Below are 9,452 nucleotides of genomic sequence, written 5' to 3'. Positions count from 1 at the left end.
TCAGGAAATGAAATCCTATTGGTACCAAGGTGACCACTGGCTCTATTAAGAATTCAAACTAAACCTCGGTCAAAAGAAGAGGTTAGCCCATTTGAAATTTTATATGGAAGACCATAACAGTCCCAGTTTAAAGCAGGAAGTCTTCAGGAAGTGGCAGAAGGCTATCTCTGACAATTTTTGGTCAATCTGGGAAAAGAATTGGAGGAGATAAATAAGAGAGTAGCAGGGACAAGAGCAAGAGGTTTGGATTATCCCATTCACCCTTTCAGATCTGGAGACTGGGTTTATGTTAAGAATTTTTCAGGAGATGCTCTACAGGAGAAGTGGAGCGGACGGTACCAGATATTACTGACCACCTTTACAGCAGGGAAGATAAAGGAACAACCTGCTCTGATACAGTATTCAAGAATAAAGAAAGCACCAGAACCAGAGAAGACGTGGCAGATGGAACCTTCAGGACCGTTGCGTATGAACTTGCGTCGGTCGTAATTTGGACTCGTATGATAACTGGTGCACAAGCTCCGGACCAGAATTTATACCTGAAATTAATGCAAAATGGTACTGAAGTTTTTAATCGTAGTGGCTGTTGGGTGTGTGCACAGGTGCCTAAATCAGGAGAACGCCTGGAACTCCCATGAACTGGAGTTCCAATTCCTAACACTGTTTCATGGACAAACCTGTGGGTGAACACTAGCAATTTGTATTCAAACGAAAGGTTAACATTTGGAACAGTTAATCCTAATCCAGGTAATAAATATCACACCTGTGCACAAAGATGTATTACACCAGGAACCAGGGCAGGAGATCATGCTTGTTCAAATGCCACAGATGTAGGTCACCATTCAAACTGCAACCACACTATTAATATAGATGGTAACCTGGTTCACTGGTGGCCCATTCCTAAAGGGAAAGGATGGTATTGGTTATGTGGAGAAAATGCTTATGAGACTCTACCCCCCCAGCTGGAAGGGGGCAGGCACCTTAGGTGCTGTAATACCCAATTTTACTATTACCGACAGGTATCCTTCCAGGACCTGGATTAGAACTTCTGCCAGAAGTGATGAAGATTGTTGGAAGAAGTAAATACCCTCAGAGACCACCACATTTTTGTACGCATGCAGGGAACGCTCTGGAAAACAACATAATCCACACGTAGCCTCATGACTATGTATGTATGCCCAGGGACTACATAAGGATGGCCTGTGGAGCAACAGGGGGACACAACGGCAGGAGGAGCTCTCCCCCGTGTCTCTCGGCGCCGCAATGAAGAATACCTGCTTGTCAGCTTGAAAACTGTGTTGGCAAGTTTGTGCCTGGAGTTTTCTCCCAATCACTGCACTGGGTTCAGCTCTAACAGTTCTTTTCCTCCTTCTTAACAGACAACCTCAAATGAGTTCAGATTGTTTTATAAAGAATGCACAAAAGCTTTGATTATTTCTTCATTGACTTAGGTTTTGTGGTTTGGTTTTGTTGGGGTTTCTTTATTTTGGTTTCTTTTTTCCCAATTCTTGTCCAGTATTATCTTAGGGTTGTATGAAACCTTCATGGAGATTCTACTGCCCTGATAGCAGAGTATCCCAGACACACTGGGGAAGCCCAAATGTGGTTTTACACAGGGTTCTCACACCATACAAACAGTCACGTACCACACACTTGCACCAAGCACTAGCACCCTCACTACCAATTATTAGTCCTAGTCAAACCCTGCCAGGCGCTCATGCTACTTCTGCTGCAGTCCTGCTCCTGCCTATTGATTCAGATGTCCCTGGACCAGTCCTGCAAGAGACACTGACTAATGGTGTGTGGGACAGTGGGAGGGTTTCAAAGACATGCTGGAGGGGCTGGGATTCTGCCATTATTTCTGCTGGGCTGCAATACCCCTTCTCCTTCACAGACAGCTCTAAGATACCCTAAAGAAAAGCCCTAGATCCAGGGCTGGGCTGAAGCTTCCAGCAAAAATCCACTACCTCATCACATTACAGGGCACACAGAAATATACAGACACACATATACAAATAAAAGATATGTGGCACTGCAGCCACTCCAACCCCTACAACAGGCACCGCAACTGCTACCTCAGCAACAGGTGGCACAGCTATTTCAATGTCAGCAACAGGCACTGAGGCTGCTCCAAGCCCTGTGACAGGCACTGCCCAAAGGTGACTGAGGAGCTGTTGGTAGAGCTGTCTTGGAGACAGAGGAAATGCAGCAGCTCTGCCTTGCCTGGTCTCTCACAGGATCCTTCTGTGCTGGGGCTGCTGAAGGGAGAAGAACAACAAGTGCCAATCACTACCACAGCAGTGCACCGGTGGCAAGATGGCACTGAGCGAGACTCCCCGATTGCCATCCATGAGCTGATGCATTGTTTGGAGAGCCCAGGAGTGCTCAGCAGGACCCACTCACCCTTCAGGAGCCCCACAGGGCCCGTGCACAACCCACATTACAGTCTGATTATAAACTGCAGCAAGTGAGCCAAGGAAGAACAATTGCAGATGGGGCCCTGAGCAACAACAGCCTCTGAACAAATGAACCAGGAGATAGTTCATGCCCTTGGGCAGTGCGCACTGGGCAAGATGTGAAATGTGCTCTGCACCGCACTGGGGAGAATGGGCTTACCTGGAGCCTCTGGCAGAAAGCTCCAGCGCAGACTCCAGGTCGACCCCTCGGCTTTTGGAGTCGGGGATACACAGGATCCAAGGCTGCTCTACCGCACCTGAAACAGAAATCCTGGCAGCCTCTGAAGGGCTTCGAGCTGCTTCAGAAGTGATGGGCACTGAAGCACAGCTCCTCCTGGCACCCCACTTGCCCGTGCTGCCTTCATGTGCAAAGGGAAGGAGACACATCAGGAAGTATCCCCTCCTGGCTCTTCGGCTCTGGGCACAGAGGCCAATTGTTCGTGCCCCTCTCTGCTGCTGGGCAGCCGAGGGCAGGCACTGCATTAGCTGCTCAATGGCCAGGCCTGCCACATTTCTGTCAGCTGCATCAGGGCCTGAACCTCACTGGGAAAACACAATCCAATAGTACCTTCAGCTACTTCAAGCCTTATCACATCCAGCTGCTGCTTTCCAGGAAGGAAAAGGAAGGAAGGAAGGGAAAGGAGGGAAGGAAGGGAAAGGAGGGAAGGAAGGGAAAGGAGGGAAGGAGGGAGAGAAAGGGAGAAAGAAAGGGAGAAAGAAAGGGAGAAAGAAAGGGAGAAAGAAAGGGAGAAAGAAAGGGAGAAAGAAAGAGAGAAAGAAAGAGAGAAAGAAAGAGAGAAAGAAAGAAAGAAAGAAAGAAAGAAAGAAAGAAAGAAAGAAAGAAAGAAAGAAAGAAAGAAAGAAAGAAAGAAAGAAAGAAAGAAAGAAAGAAAGAAAGAAAGAAAGAAAGAAAGAAAGAAAGAAAGAAAAGAAAGAAAGAAAGAAAGAAAGAAAGAAAAGAAAGAAAGAAAGAAAGAAAGAAAGAAAGAAAGAAAGAAAGAAAGAAAGAAAGAAAGAAAGAAAGAAAGAAAGAAAGAAAGAAAGAAAGAAAGAAAGAAAGAAAGAAAGAAAGAAAGAAAGAAAGAAAGAAAGAAAGAAAGACATGAGAATAATAAAAGGGTAGGGATCTGCACAGAGATGGAGAAAGAAGCAGCAGGGAAAGAGGAAGAGAGGCAAACAGTGGGAGAGGGAGCAGGGCAGAGAGAAGTAAGGACTACAGGATTGACAGAGATCATCAAAAGACGTGGTGGGTAGAGGAAAGGTGAGTGGGTAAAAAACAAATAGGGGCAGGGAGAGCTTGCTAGCAACACCAAACTGTGTGGTTCGGTCGATACACTGGAGGGAAGGAATGCCATCCAGAGGGACCCTGACACGCCTGAGAGGTGGCCAATGCCAACCTCATGAAGTTCAACCAAGCCAAATGCAAGCTCCTACACCTGCGTCAGAGCAATCCCAGCAATCCCAGCTACAGGTTGGGAGCAGAAGAGACTCAGAGCAGCCCTGTCCAGAAGGACTTGAGGCTGTCAATGAGAAAATGAACATGAGTGTGTGCTCACAGCCCAGAAAGCAACCGTGTCCTGGGCTGCATCCAAAGGAGTGTGACCAGCAGAGCGAAGGAGGTGATCCTGCCCCTCTGCTCTGCTCTTCTGAGACCCCACTTGCAGCACTGGGTGCAGTTCTGGTGCTAACATAAAAAGGACACGGAGCTGTTGGAACAAGTCCAGAGCAGGACACGAGAACGATCAGGGGCTGGAGCAGCTCCTGTATGGAGACAGGCTGAGAACACTGGGGTCTTCAGCCTGGAGAAGAGAAGGCTGCATGGAGACCTCAGAGCAGCTTCCAGTGTCTGAAGGGGGGGCTACAAGGATGTGGGAGAGCAACTCTTCATCAGGGACCAGAGTGACAGGATAAGGGGTGATGGGTTCAAGCTGAAATAGGGGAAGTTTAGGTTAGATATAAGGAAGACGTTCTTCCCTGTGAGGGAGGTGAGGCGCTGGCACAGGCTGCCAAAGGAACTTGGGAATGCTCCATCCCTGGCAGTGTTCAAGGCCAGCCTGGACAGAGCCCTGGGTGACATGGTTTAATGTGAGGTGTTCCTGCCCATGGCACAGGCTTGGAACTGGATGATCTGAACGTCCTTTCCAACCCTAACTATTCTAGGATTCTAAAACCAGAGCAACAAACAAGACTAACAACTAAGAGAAAGAGAAGTGCAGGAGCAAGGAGCAGCTCAGAGGGATGGAGAAAGAAAGAGAAGCATCAGAAGCCCTGCAGAGTGATGGAGGAAGGGTCTGGGAGCAGCAGACACAGCCAGAGAGAGGAGAAGTAGGCAGGGAGAAAGACAGAGACGGTGGGATACAGAATGAGCTGCAAGCAGGAGAAGGGGCTGGTAGAGAGACAGAGAAAGAAGGACTTGGAGAAGAGAGGGACGTGGAGGACAGCACAGGAATAGAAGAGAGGTCTGGGGAAGGGAGACAATGACAGCAAGGGGAAAGGGAGCGGGAGCTTGGAGAGATGAGAGGCAGACACGGCCCCAAGGGCCGGGCACTCACCACAGCTCCCGCTCTCCGTCCTGCCAGGGAACCTCTTCAGCCCAGGCCCTTCTTTCTCTGCCTCTCTGTGCTCTCCCCTTTCCTCCTGTGCAGGCCCAGGGCCAGCTGCAGGCCGCAGGCCGGGCTGGGGCAGCTCTCGGCGCTCTGGCAGTCGGGGTGCCCGGTGCCTGTGCCCACAGCGGGGCTGTCTCCATCTCCACAGGGGCTCGCTCACCTCAGCGCTGGCCCCGGCCCTCCCCTCAGCACAACCTGCAAGCCCCAGCACCAACATGGCCGCCGGCAGCCCCAGCACTACAGCTCCCAGCATGCCCCGGGGCGCTCCTCCTGCTGCCAGGCCCTGCTGGGCCACCGTCCCCTGGCCATAGGCCAGAGGGAGCAGGAGAAGGGCAGGAGCCGGAGAGGTGAGGAGCTCACCTGTGGGCTGGGGCTGTGCTGGGGTTGGTCCATGTCCCGTCTGCTTCTGCCCCACTTGTCAGCACAACCAAACATCTGCTTGTGTCCCTGACCAGTAGAGCTGAGCATCTGCTTTTGTGTCTTACCAGTAGAGCTGAGCATCTGCTTTTGTCCCTTACCAGTAGAGCTGAGCATCTGCTTGTGTGTCTTACCAGTAGAGCTGAGCATCTGCTTTTGTGTCTTACCGGTAGATCTGAGCATCTGCTTTTGTCCCTTACCAGTAGATCTGAGCATCTGCTTTTGTGTCTTACCAGTAGAGCTGAGCATCTGCTTGTGTCCCTTACCAGTAGAGCTGAGCATCTGCTTTTGTCCCTTACCAGTAGAACTAAGCATCTGCTTTTGTCCCTCATCAGTAGAGCTGAGCATCTGCTTCTCCCCCTCATCAGTAGTCAATGCCTTGGCATGTTAAGTACTCAAGAAAGACAATACTTTTATTTAAGCAAAGGAATTCCTTTAACCCCCTGTCATGGTTTAAACCAAGTCCCCCAACTCCCGGATAGTTAGGAAGGAGAATCCAAGGAATGTAGCCCCCACGGATTGAGATAAGAACAGTTTAATAGCTAAGGCCTAACACAATAATGATACAGCCAATAACAAGTGAAAAGAATACAACACCCACCAGCCACCGACCCATAACTCACTCCACCCTGCCCGGCCGAGCACCACGTGCTCCCTCCTCCATTTTCCTCTCAAGCTCCATCCCTCCTGCTCTCTCTCCCAGTTGCATCCTGGGCATCACGTGCTATGGTATGGAATACCTCATTGGCTAGCCTGGGTCAGGTGTCCTGTCTCTCCTTCCTCCCGGCCTCCCCTCCTCCACCTGGAGCATGTGCTCAGATAAAGCCTCGAACACAAACACCCCCAAAACATACTTGTTATCAGCAACTGTTCCCAGCCCAGAACTCAAACCACAGACTGCACCAGGTACAAGAAGGACACAAATGACTGCAACGGATGAACCCAGGACACCTAGGTAGGAAACTCGGGTTTGGATTAGTTGGGCCTTTTGTCTGGATACCCAATAACCATTCAGTCCAGAAAAGTTAATGATTCCACTGTCCACTGGATACATTCTTCCTTTGTTTCTGTAGCAATTAATAGCTCATCCACATATTGTAACAGAGTCCCCATCTGAGCAGTGGCTTCCATGATCCTAGTTCTTGTGCTGATGTCCAGAAATTGCTGGACTGTTTTAAACCCTTTAGGTAATACCATCCAAGTTAATTGAGTTTCCCTTCCTGTGTCAGGATTTTCCCATTCAAAATCAAATAAATTTTGGCTTTCTTTGGCCAATGGTAAGCAAAAGAAAGCATCCTTTAAATCCAAGATGGCAAAACATTTCTGATTATTATTCAATTTAGTCAATAAATCATACAAATTAGCTACTACTGGACAAATATCCTCTGCAGTTTTGTTGACTGCTCTGAGATCTTGAATCAATCTACAACTTTTATCCTCCTATTTCTTTACTGTCCAGAATATTCCAATTCACATTCGATTAATAATATATATTTTAAAATTTATCAATGACTTTTTTTTTCCCCTTTGATCTTCTAATTCTCAGGGATATTGTTTTATTCTCCTTGGGCAGACCTCCCTTTTTATTTCCACTTTAACAGGCAAAGCATTTTTCACCTTACCTGGAACTTCAGATGCCCATACTCCCAGATACACCTGATTAAGAATTTCTTCTATTTCAGGGAGGTCCTGTTTGCTTTTCTGTTGAATTAAAGATAAACTCAAAACTGCAATTAACTGTTTGTTTTTAACTCTAAATTCCATTCTGCCTTCTTTAAATGTTGCTTCTCACCCTAAGAAATATTTTAGAGAAATTGGCATGCATAAAAATTATGCATTCCTATTTGTTTTCCCAGTTTGTACTTTAAGGGTTTCAGAAAGACGCCTCGGGTCCTTTGTGGTTGGTTGGAAGTTTTTCTCTTTTTCTTGGTGCCCAGCAGCTCCCACATCTGTAACAAATTATTTTCTCTCAGATTTAACACTGAATAAGTTGCTCCTCTATCCACTAAAATTCCACTTTATGTCCTCTGGTTCCTGCTTTTAATTTAATCTGCCAGGGTAGATTCCCCAGGTCCCTGTCAGTCTGGTTCCAATTCAGTCACTGCAGCCACCCCATGGCACTACCCCCCCCAAGGGCAGTCTCACTTCCAGCATCCAAACTCTCCCCCCCAGTTTCAAAGCAACCACTGCAGCTGTGGCTATAGCACGACCCAGCTTTGCCTTTCCTACCTGTTCCCGATTCCTATACGCTCTCCATGCTTCCTCCTGTCCACATTTATCCAACAGCCCCTCAGTCCCGTCAGTGAATGTCTGTTCCCACTTGTCTGCCTGCCCCAGCACCCATCCCATGCTCACACACAGGAGCTGTGTGAGCTCCCCTCCTTTCCCCCTTGGTTTCCCTTTTTTCCCCTCACAGTTGCTCACCCTGCTCTGCAGGGGCTGCAGATGCCTCTGCAACAGCACTGCTGCTTTAACCCTTTCTGAACTCAGAATGTGCATCTGCCGCTTGGTGCCCGTGCCAGGGATCTCTTGCTCCTTATGAATATCAGACAGGACAGATGCAGAGGGTGCTCCTCGGAGGTACCTGTGATAGAGAATTTTCCAGCCTATCTTCGTGATTATTGTTTTTAACTCTAAACATCTTTCCCCAGTGTCACAGCTGAACAACAGCTCTCCATCCATCTTCACTTTCAGGTTTTCCCTGTCCTTTTCCAAAGCCAAAATTAAGGGATCTGGCGGAGCTGTATTAATTTTGCATTGCGTCTGTCACTCCACGTGGTCTCTTAAAGTGAGGAACATATCGGCATACATTACTTCATGCCATTTTCCTTGCAGCCTCAAAACAACATTCATTGTAACAATGTATTATAGTTCAGGTTCCATTTTTAGGCCATTTTTCCTGATCTTCCAAAGTATACAAAGGCCACCACTGGTTACAGTATTTTACTAACATTTTCTTATTTCCCGAGCCCCCAGGAGACCCTCCCAGTTCTTTCCAGTGTGCCAACATGCACCCTAAAGGACTCTTGTTCATGATCTCTTCACTCTGCTGATTTTCCATTATCAATCTCTCACTCACACACACTAAGGATCCCACAGACACACTGCACACAATTACAACACTTGAAACAGAGACTAAAATTCTATCAAACAAACCACAGTTAATAACACAGTTATAATATCCTGTCACCAATACCAAAATCACAAGACCAAAATCCTTAATGTAACAAACCACAAGATCCAAAACCATTTCCATGAGACACCCCCTGCATCTTGCAGGACCCAAACCACAAGAACACCTGCTTCCTGTGGGTGTATCCCAAACGGACGCTAGCAGCTGGGTATACGCCTTTGCCTACAAGATTTCCTATCTGGATTTACGGAAGGCTTCCAAACCTTGCGTATGTTTACCAACCCAACCCAATTACCAATGCAGTCTTTATGCAAGATGCCCCCTGCACCTTACAGACTATAGAAAAGAAAAGAATACCTTTGATGAAGATGGTCCTTGTCTGCTCCCGCAGTGATCCCAATGAGTGGAGGGGAGCCCTGTCCTCAGCAGGTCCTGCAGCCGAGCAGAGAGGCTCCCATCTGGGGTGACAAATGGATACGGAGGCAACTGCAGGAACAAACTTGCCAACACAGTTTTCAAGCTGACAAGCAGGTATTCTTTATTGCTGCACCGGCAGACACAGGGGATAACTCCTCCTAACGTGTGTCTCCCTATTGCTACACAAGCCATCCTTATATAGTCCCTGGGCATACATACATATTCATGAGGCTACGTATGGATTACATCATTTTCCAGAAAGCTCCCCACATGCGTACAGAACTGTGGAGGTGTCTCTGAGGGTCGTTTACTTCTTCCAACAATCTTCATCACTTCTGGCAGCCTTTGAAGCACGCGCAGTAGATGCTCATACCAGTTTAATTGGTTCACTAGCACCAGAGACATAATAATCCCCCTATCCTC

This window comes from Melopsittacus undulatus, unplaced genomic scaffold (genome assembly GCF_012275295.1).
Source record: "Melopsittacus undulatus isolate bMelUnd1 unplaced genomic scaffold, bMelUnd1.mat.Z mat_scaffold_49_arrow_ctg1, whole genome shotgun sequence".
Classification (NCBI taxonomy): Eukaryota; Metazoa; Chordata; class Aves; order Psittaciformes; family Psittaculidae; genus Melopsittacus; species Melopsittacus undulatus.
This window is presented reverse-complemented; position numbering follows the sequence as displayed.